The sequence below is a fragment of the Thermobia domestica genome, chromosome 7 (genome assembly GCF_964235325.1).
Source record: "Thermobia domestica chromosome 7, izTheDome1.hap1.1, whole genome shotgun sequence".
In the NCBI taxonomy this organism is placed as follows: domain Eukaryota; kingdom Metazoa; phylum Arthropoda; class Insecta; order Zygentoma; family Lepismatidae; genus Thermobia; species Thermobia domestica.
This window is the reverse complement of record NC_137460.1, coordinates 131562706-131573660: the sequence shown is the minus strand read 5'-3', so window position 1 is coordinate 131573660 and position 10955 is coordinate 131562706.

The following is a 10955-nucleotide window of genomic DNA, read 5'->3' as shown; positions in this document are numbered from 1 at the left end:
CTCTGATTTGAATACTGAATGCTTATTGGGTAGAAATTTTCTCACACAATCCAAGGCAAAGATAGATTTTGGTGATAATTCTATTACGGTTGAAAAGGAAGGAGAAATCGTTAACGTACCTATGCTAGGTGGTCAAGCTGACAATATGAAAGTTACAAAAATTCTGACTAAAGGTGATGTACAGAAAAAGGTAAATTTTGTATCTCAAGTTGGTATTGAAACTAAAATGAATGATACTAGCGACAGTAATGATGAATCAGAAATTTTATTTGAGATTGGAAAAGTAAATGTAGAGTGTCCCATAGTAAATAATTTGGTAAGTGAAAAGCAAAAGTTAGAAAAAGAATGGGTTAATCAGGTTGTTCTTTCTGATCAAGCTTATAATAAAATTCGTAATTCTTGTAGTAATGAAAAGGAACTGAAAGTGTTAAATTTGGAAGTTGCCAATGAAGATAAATTTTCGTTTGATTACTATTCACAGCAAATGTCAGAAATAGATTATGAGATCGAAAAATCGCATTGTAAATCGTTAGATAGTGTTGCAGTCTGTAACACATTTAATAGTAAAATAGAAAGTGAATTTGTGTCAATTTCAGAAATACGAGAAAAGGTTAGGGAAGCTCAATTTTCTGATTTTGAAAAAGAGAAATTGTTCAAATTGTTGTTGAAACATAGGAAAATTTTTAAAAATATTCCCGGACGTTGTACCAAATTTGAATATGAAATTGAGGTAGACACAGACCAACCTTTGGTTAAAAGGCAATATACATTACCATATAAATTCAAAGAGCATATTGATTCGCAAATCGATGAGTGGTTACAATGTGGCGTAATAGAATCTTGTGTGTCAATCCATTCACACCCAATCTTTTGCGTGCCAAAGAAAAATACTAGTAAAATGCGAGTAGTAGTCGATTTAACTGTGTTGAACAAGCATGTAAAAATAAAACAATTGAAGGTGAATAAAATTGATGATCTGTTCCTAAAGTTCCAGGGTGCTAAATACGTATCAAATATTGATTTAGTAGGAAGTTATACACAAGTTCCAATTTCTGAAAATTGTAGAGATTACACAGCGTTCTCATGGAATGGGAAAATGTATAGATTTACATCTATTCCCTTTGGATACGCAAACGGAGGCGTAGGATTAATGGCTTGTCTTTTGGTTGTGTTAGGTCATGCATTGTTTGATAAATTAGTTACGTACATCGACGACATTTCTGTACCAACTTTTTCTTTTGATGAACAGTTAGAAATTTTGAATTTGTTGTTTACAAAATTGGAAGAAGCTAATATGACTGTAAATTTAAAGAAATCTTCATTTTGCAATACGAGTTTTCAATTTCTTGGTTTCGTACACACATCTGAAGGCGTGAAAAAGGATCCGTCGTATGTAGAAACAATTCGAACATTGCCTCGTCCCAAAAATGTAAAGGAACTTAAGCGAGTGTTAGGTTTGTTCGAGTGGTGTTCAAAATTTGTGTATCATTTCGCTCATTTAGCCAATCCATTGTTTGAACTTCTGAAAAAGAATAAAAAATGGGTTTGGACTGACGAATGCGAGCAAAGTTTTGTTAAGTTAAAATCATCGTTAGCTGAAGAAGTGTTGTTAAATCATCCGCTGTTAGATCACGATTTTTGTTTAGTGACAGACAGTTCCTTGGTAGCAGTGGGGAGTATATTATTCCAAGAAGTTAACGGTGAAAAACACATACTTGGTTTTTACAGTAAAACTTCAAATAGTGCACAGCGAAATTTGACTATCACGGAATTAGAGGCGTACGCAATCGTCACAGCCGTACGTAAATGGGGACATTTATTATATGGTCATCACGTGAAAGTTTATACAGATCATAATTCATTAGTGTTTTTGAATAAAATCCGCCATTGGAACTCTCGTTTGGCTCGGTGGAGTCTCGAACTACAGGGATTTAATCTAGAAATAATGCACATTTCAGGGAGTGAGAATGTTGCCAGTGATGCATTGTCTAGGATAGTTTTAGCCCTTCCTAGTGAAATTTTGGACAAATAATTTAGAAGTACTTCCATCGTTCTTCAGAAACATCACACCAGGAGAGCTAACCGAAAAACAAAAGGAGCATCCTGAGTACAGTAAAATTATCAAATTTTTAGAGAAACCAAATGATCCTTACAGTAAGATGCAAAATAGGAATGTGGAAAAATTTTACAAATTGGACAACGGTATATTGTTGTATAAGAACTTTCATTTTCCCAACAGTTGGAGAATTTGCATCCCACCATCTTTAATAAATCTGGTAATTGAAGAAATGCACAACAACCGTGGACATTTCGGGTGCGAAAGAACAGTAAGCTTCATCAGCGAGATCTGTTATTGGAAATCTATGCGGCGAGACGTAATGAACTATATTAACGACTGCCTTGAATGTAAACGAACTAAAGTTGATACCCGACCCCCAGCTAGACCTCTTGAAACCATACAGGTGAAAGGTCCTAGGAGATTAATTTGGATTGACGTTATCGGACCTCTTGTGCCATCTCCCTCAAAGTGTAAATTTATACTCTCAATTTTGGATGTTTTTACTCGTTACCTTGTTCTTTATCCAATCCGGAACGCTACTACGAAGTACGTCATTAAATGTTTGGAATCATTGTATTTTGTGCACTTAGGAATACCTTCAGCTGTATTGGCGGACAATGGTAGTTGCTTTATTTCCAAAAATTTCAAACAGAAAATGGAAGAATATGGTGTTAAGATATTTTATTCTACGCCTTACCATCCGGCGTCGAACGCGGTGGAGAGAATCCATCGGGACACGAACAGGTTGTTTAGACTGTTTTGTAAAGATGATCATGGTTCTTGGGAGAAATTTATATCAAAAGTCGTTGTGTTGTTGAACTATACCATACCTAGCAGTCTTGGCGCGAGTCCAGCCAGCTTACATTTGAACATTCAGGCTGAAAAACCTATCTTCGAACATTTTGGCATTTTTACAAATGATACCAACGAAAACGATAATGAGAGTTGGGACAATAAATTGGTAATGGCAGATTTTAAAAGAAAAGAAGTGATCCGAAAGCGAAATGAAAGGTATAACTCACAACAGGAGAGTAAACACAAAATACAGGTGAACGATCTCGTCTTCTTGAAACAGGCAAACTTAAGTTCCGCAATAGACAAGAAAATCTCAAAATTTTTCAATGTGTTCAAAGGACCCTATCTTTGCGTTAACAAACCATCAAATTCAGAAAAGGTGTTCGAATTGTTAGATCCTTTAACTGGTAAATCAATTGGATCTCACTCTGTGGATAGACTTAAGGTGTGGAAACCTACGAAACAAACTCGTAAAATCTGGTTAGACCCCGCAGTAAAACATAGTTCTGAGAAATACCATGATGTAATTTCAAGCGAATTTAAAAATTCAGATCTAGAAAGTAGTGTTGAAACTGTTCTTTGCAATGCATTAACTACAACACCAGTATGTTTGTCTCAAAGTGTTCAATCAAGAATTAAGAACCAACGAATACATAAAATTTTAGAGAAATTGCTAGATTTTGACAAGTATTTGAATTTTCTGTACTGTAAAAATCTGTGTTCATCTGATGTGTTGGAATTTGCGTTGATAAACTTACAGAATCCTTGTGTGTTATTGAATGAGAGAGTATAAGGAATGTAAAAAAAGTTATTTCCTTTGATATATGGAGGCATCTGTGACCAGCTATGCGACTTCCAGATGGCCGTTGATATTTTCTTTTCCGAAGTAATGGAAAACCAGCAAAGACATATCCCAAGTCATTGAGATGAGGACCCCCCCCCTTTTTATGTGTTTTGGGTAACATTATATTTATGTAATGCTCGAAGTAAGCTATTTTGGTAAATCCCATTCTTTATTATTTTGAGTTTTTAACCTTGTATTCTTTAATTCAGCCTCATCTCGGGGTGGTAAAATAAATAATTCATTGTGGGTAGGTTTCTTGAAAATTTAGCCAGGCAGATCCTGTCGAGTGATCAGAGAGAGCCATAACTGAATTATTACGTTGTAAAAATTTAGCTGTGAATCTTAAAGGCGCCGATAAATTTTATTAAATCTCGACAAAAATATATATTATTCAATATTGTGTGAAATAAAGTTTTTAATATGTAATATGTTTTAAAAATTTGTTTACTAATGAAAGATTTCATTTCATATATTCGTGTTACTGTATTATTGCATTGTGCTTGAAGTTAACTAACTAGTTAATAGTGCTGTTTAAGTGTTGTATTTTAAATGTTTGAATGATAAAATCGTACATAATCAAAGGTTATTTGAAAATTACTTATAAGAAAGTATATATTCATAAAAAGGTTGTCTTAGCATTTCATATGCTATTTCCTTTTCAAAATATTGAAAATTTCATATGTTTAGTACGATAAGAATATTTAGTGTAAGATGTAAAAAGACGAGTCAGATACAAAAAAAAGATTGAAATTTTATGATTTATATAATGGTGTAAGAAATATATTAGTTAAAAGAACATAAAACACATATAATCTAAAGTGAAAACATAATAAATAATCAATATATCATTCAACTTATATTGAAATATTGTATTATGAAAACAAATGTAATCTTATATTTACACATACAAAAGGAGAGCCCATTTAAAGTATATAGCCCATAAAATAAAATAGCCCTTCTACGTTTGTGGAAAGCGTTTGTGAATTATAATGAATCAAATATTACTAGTGGAAGAAAGAAGACGAATAATAACAGAGAAATAAACTTTTTAGGGAAGAGGAATTTCAAGGTTCCAGGATTCTGATAATCTTCAAAGAAGATCATCGTCCCACTCGCGCGCCATTTATGAGTGTGTAGCCCCCCTCACTCCTATTCCATTTTAAATTTTCCCGTTTTCTTTGGCTGAATTGGAATGAGGCTTCATGTACCGTGCGTCGACGGAAACTGTGTTCTAGTTTTATCCTTTTCTATGAGTTGGCAATCCTGTAAATGGTGACTTGTGCTTCCTGATCATCGAACAAAAGAGGTGCAATGTGGTCATGATAATATAAAATGTAGTTCCTTAAATTCAAGTGCCATCGCGAAATGTTTATACTGTTTTTAACATTTTAATTATTTCGTCCTAATGGTAAACTTATTTAACGCCCTCTGATGTGTGTATTTCTCATAAAAGATATTTCTTACGAATATTTATAAAATCTTTTCTGGCGTGCTCAGCGTAAACTTACTGACGCTGAGGCAAAAAGCCGCGAATGTTATGTTAAGTGATTATGGCGGTCTGAATCGTTCTACTACTGTGACGCCAGAGAAAAATATCTGAGTTTTTGTTTGCAATCGTTCAAGACTTCGTAAATTTGATAATGGAAGGAATGAGTGGAATCTACATAGGCATTTAAATGTAAAATTAACACAAAATATATGTTCGTGTGTCAAGACGGCGTATAATGTGTAAAACCATGAAATCGGAGAGGAAAGAATAAGGAATCGACACAGGTAAAAGAATGAATTGCACTCCCAATTGAAAAGTAGTAACTTCCATGGAACTTAAATAATGACTATCCGACGAACAACAAGAAGCATGGAGAAATCTTGTTCCTAAGAATAACTACATGACCCCCCCCCCCAAAGTCCATCAATAAATAGTGCAGCCAAGTGTGATACGAAACGGCGTGTGCTTAATACTAGTGCATTATGTAATACAAATCTTAGCCGGCATTCGTAGTGCGTTATCTTTTTTAAAGAAAGAAAGAGAAAGTAAAAACATATAATAATCTCTTCACATAAATTCCACATTAATAAAGTCTTGGGCTCACGATGCGTTGGTACATATTAAATAAAAATCACTAACAAAATGTTGTAATGTTGTAAACGTAAGTATTATATATAACCTGTGTTAAGTGAATAAAATTTACATACTATCTATTTCTTTATGTGCAATTACCTTTACAGTATTTCTGCACAATCACTACTGGAATGGTGGATGTTATGTCTAGTAACTTGTACTTATTCTGCTGATACCAGCAGGCGTGGCAAGGATGGTGGGCGCTCGCAGTCGCAACCTCAATGAAACAGAATATTGGTTCGAGATCCAACTTGGAGGTTTCCGCACTCTCCATTGCAGTATTGTCATTTGTATTGGTAATGTCCTTTTCACGCCAACTACTAAAATCCACCACAGGTAAGGCGTACCGAACAGGAGTTGCATCGAGTGGAGTTATAAAAATTGGTTATCCCGAATGGGATCAGGTAAGAATCAGATTCTTCCAGCCACTAAATGGTTAGCTCGAATAGGGACCAGACCCTACAGGTCATACACTCCAGCTGAATTCATTATTTTCAGTGTCGTGTAATGTAGAATGGATGTGCCACAGGAAATCAAAATTGAGTAATTGCGGCAGAGTGTGTGGCATTTGTAAGTGCAACATTGGAGCGAACTCAAGTTGTTGAAGTTGGCTAATTGATGGAAGATTTCGGATGGGAATGGCACAACGCTTTTAACATTTTCCGCTCGCTTGATGAATGAACTCTGCGGAAGAGTGCTGGTATAGACACCTGCTCTCATGATCCCCATATCATGAAATGTCCCCTTTCCATCAATAGTGATGGCATTGTGATCAACGTTATCTGCAGACCACTGGACAAAAGCAGGTACAGAAGCATTGGAATGGATCACGTCATAATTACTGTACTCTAGCACATCCTGCTTGTACTTCCAAACTTCTGAATACGAAACACAAAATCCAAGTGAACATAGTTCGTCAATCAACCACCTAGATCCATATACATGATAGAGTTCTACCGCAAGAGCAAATTGCAGCGGGGGAAGCACAGTTCTTGGCATTGCCGACTGCATTACGGCATGTCCGATGGTACATACCTTCTCGTCTATAGAAATTATATATTCAAGCATTGTTCTCAAAGAATGAGGGATATAATTTGACAATTCCTGAATATTTCGAGCTTGAGATGGAACACGATACACATTCCCTTGATGCTTATAGCATCTCATATCAGCAATTATTAACTTAGCGGCTGCTGTAATAATTCTTATTTTTTCTTCCTCGATGTTGTCTCTCTTTGATTCATACTATTTCTCGTTAATAATATAACATGCCAAATTTTGAAACACACGACGTTTGGTTTTCTATTTAACTCTGTTATTCTGATATGCTCTCCATATTTTTCAAGCAACTTAATTTTCAACCATTTTTCTGAATACACATCATCATTGCCAGCAAGTTCTACCATCTTTGCATGAAAATCCTGCAAGCTATACAGACTTGAATCAGAACATAGCTCTAACCACCTACATAGTGCATCAAATGCTGCTACGAACTTCATGTTACTTGGCCGCCCGCGGTTTTTTGCAGCTTTTCCTGTCATTGGTAGCGTTTCTTTCTTTTTAGACATGATCAATGTATGGCAATTACTATGATAGACAGCTTCAGCTGCTACTAAATCGAAACACTCTTGTATTCGACATTCCACTCTTTCTCCCCATTCGTCTTGGCGTGTTTTGCACACTAAAAGAACATGTTCACGAAATGGTATGGTGCAAACGGTGAAGCCGTCTGGCCTTGCTCGATGTTGGTGAGCCTGGATCACTGGTTTCGTGCAGTAAAAACAGTCCTTTTTCCGGTCAAAATGTTCATCGTCCAACCTAAGTTTTCGTTTCTTTATTGGGGACCCCGGTACTGCAATTTCTGCATCCTTTTTTATGTAATATTCATGCGTGTAACGACGGCGGCAGCTGTGATGTACTAGAACAGATGGTGGGCTTTCCATGACAGATAATTCACTAAGATATTTGTGCAGTTCCTTATCTTCCCTGTTGAGACTAGCTGCTGTTAGCGATGGTAATCCTCGCCTGGTTACTGTGTTTGTTTCTCCGTAGGTTTTTTTTTTTGGCATATGACGCATATATCATCCTTGTAACTGGTTCTTTCCATTTCTGTGGAACTGTAATTAATGATTCACCAATTTGATACTTTACTACAATTTCTTAAAGACACCTGAAAAGATAAAGAAACTAATTACAAAGAGTGCAAATTGTAAAATATATTATACAAAAGTAAAATAAATATGTAAAATACACGTACAAAATATTTTTAGCTATATAACTTTTTTACATATATATTTTACCTATTTCTCTTATGGTGCTAGACTTTTGAACCACCCCGTATAAGAAAAGTATTGCAATATAATAACTATTTTCAATTTAATAATTTAAAACATTAATAGAGACAAAATAAATTTGTAAAATATACACATAAACAATAATTATGGTTATATCAAATGTCTTATATAAATCCAAACAACAAAATTTGTTAAACTGTGGTCCAGAATTCAAGCACTCATAGAACAATTTTGGCAAAGTTCCATGCTTTTGCATTTCGCCTATGAAGAGTACCATACCCATTAACGTTACAGCAAAAAATCATTTTAATAGTATTTAGTTCTGGGTTATGTGAAATTTTCGTCTAGTTTTACCCTACTAATATGGAAGTGAAATGTAATAACCAACAAATGTGTATTCATCAAGATTATAAGAAATCTTACGCTTTTACGAACATGTTTCGTTGTTTGGTTTAAGCCCGTTGTTTCTTTTTAAAAAAAGAAACAACAGCCAATCCTGATTAACACCTCCAAATTTGTTTAGTAACATAAATAACTAAACTGTGGAACAGCGTTGCCAACCTTGGAGAACAAAATTATCGATTTTCGTCCTTAAAATTATCGTATATTACAAAAAAATATCCTATATTCGTTATAGGCGTTATAATTGTATAAACAAGTATAATACTATGCCTACTAATAATAGCAATAATATATAAGAAACTTACCTAGTAATCTTCAGTTTCGAACTAAACATTGGTGTCCCTATCCTTATCATCTTTTTTATCCTTATTTGTACCTCCATATATGTTGGATTTATTCATCGATCCGATCATTAATCCACTGGTTCAAACTCGGCACAGTTTTGTACACATTGGGCAGCGAGCATTATATCACTAACTGTACTTGACTTAATGCTGTTTTTATTAAATTCATTTTTGAAAATACACGCTCACAATCAACTCTAGTATGTGACAAAGCTAGCATGTCCAATACAACCCTTCCCAATTCTAAAAATTCGTGATTTCCATCTGAATCTTTAGCATTTTTGAAATATAATAGGCACTGAGCATTAGAACACAGTTCTAAAACAGAAAGGAACAATCAAATTTGTAAATAAAGAACGTAAAAAAAACTTGAATTGCTTAAACAGCGCTATATCGATTGCGCTCAGCTTCTGAAACGTTTTGAGCAATAAATGCTTTTAGGATTTAGATATCTGCGATTTCGGCTTCTAAGGCCATTTAGCCCTTCATGTTTCGAAGGGATGACGTCCCTCGGTGAGCACACAATTTGGTGAAAGGAAGGAAGAAAGGATTGGGGAAGGAAGAAAGCAGCCTGGGACCTATAAATTAGGTACTACCCCGACATTTGCCTGAGTAGGAAGGAGAAAACCCAGCAAAACCTCATTCAGGGTAGCAGACCTGAAAAAGCGTTTTACGCTTTTTCGACCCAGTGCTCCTACCGGGAATCGAACCCGGGATCACTCGCATCGAAAGCAAGAGCGTTATCGACTAGGCTATGCGGGGCCACTTTTTTGGGCAATAAATGAGTAGCAGCACGAAAGACTCCTACCTTACCTATAGACCTAGATGTTAATTGTTTTACTGGCTCTACACTGTTAAAAATACTTACTTAAAAATGAGTAAAATTGACTCAAATTTGAGAATATTGTGTCCTCAGAATAGCTCCGAAAACATTGTTCTCAAAAGTGAGAAAGTGTGCGTGTTCAAAATATAAGAACAATATGTACTCAAATTTGAGTTAATTTTACTCACTTTTGAGTAAAAATTCTCTTAAAAGCGAGATAAAATATTCTTAAATAAAAGGAGAAACTGCTATTTCTCAAAAATAACGAGAACGTATTTTCTCAAAAATGAGAAAGTTAACCGTAAAATGAGATGAATGTAATCAACATTGAGAAACTCTTTGTTCAAAAACTAATAATGCTCTCCTCACAATTGAGAACATGTATACTCAAAAGTGAGTAGAAAAGTATTCGAAATACTCAGATAGCCGCAAAACTGAGAAGCACACGTTCTCAAAAATTGAGAATATTTCCTCTCAAATTTAAGAAAAACTCTTCTCAAAACTGAGAAGTTTTTTTTAAAAAAAAATGAGTAAAAAACTTCTCAAAAATGAGATTTTATTAGTATTCAAAAATGAGAAAAAGTACTTATTCTGCTGCCTTGCTGACACAGGGAAGGTTTCCTGGAACTAGAAAGGAAGATTAGTCTCACACTGCACTGGACAATTTATAGTAAGTACGCCTTCTACACATTAATATTGAAGTTAAAACATTTTCCTCTTAAAAGTTGGAAAATATATAATTCAGTTTTTGAAAAAATACGAGTACTTCAAAAATTACTTCTATTTCCCAGCTTTGAAGATGAAAATGTCTAACATCAATTTTAATGTGTAGAACGCGTACTTACTATAAATTTTTTAGTGCAGTGTGAAATTCATCTACCTTTGTAATTTTGGGGAATTTTCCCTGTGCTTGCAATTCAGCAAAATAAATACTCCCATTTCTATTTTTGAATACTAATATAATCTAATTGTTAAAGTACTTTTTTACTCAATTTTGAATCTGCAAGGTTACATTTTTATGCTGAGACCTATTGTTTCCATAAATAGCATAGATGAGAATTTTAATTTAATCAACACACAAGCTCCTTGTAACTTATTATGTTGGTTTGCGTAGTTTTAAACAAGTAAGCCTGATATGGTGGACAAATTTTATGTGCACTGGTTTTCTCGATGTATTCTCGTTTCCTCCTACTTTCTTCATTGCATCACTTCATTATCATTGCCTTCTCCTTTAGCCTTGAAACATAATCATGCGACGTTACACACACACAC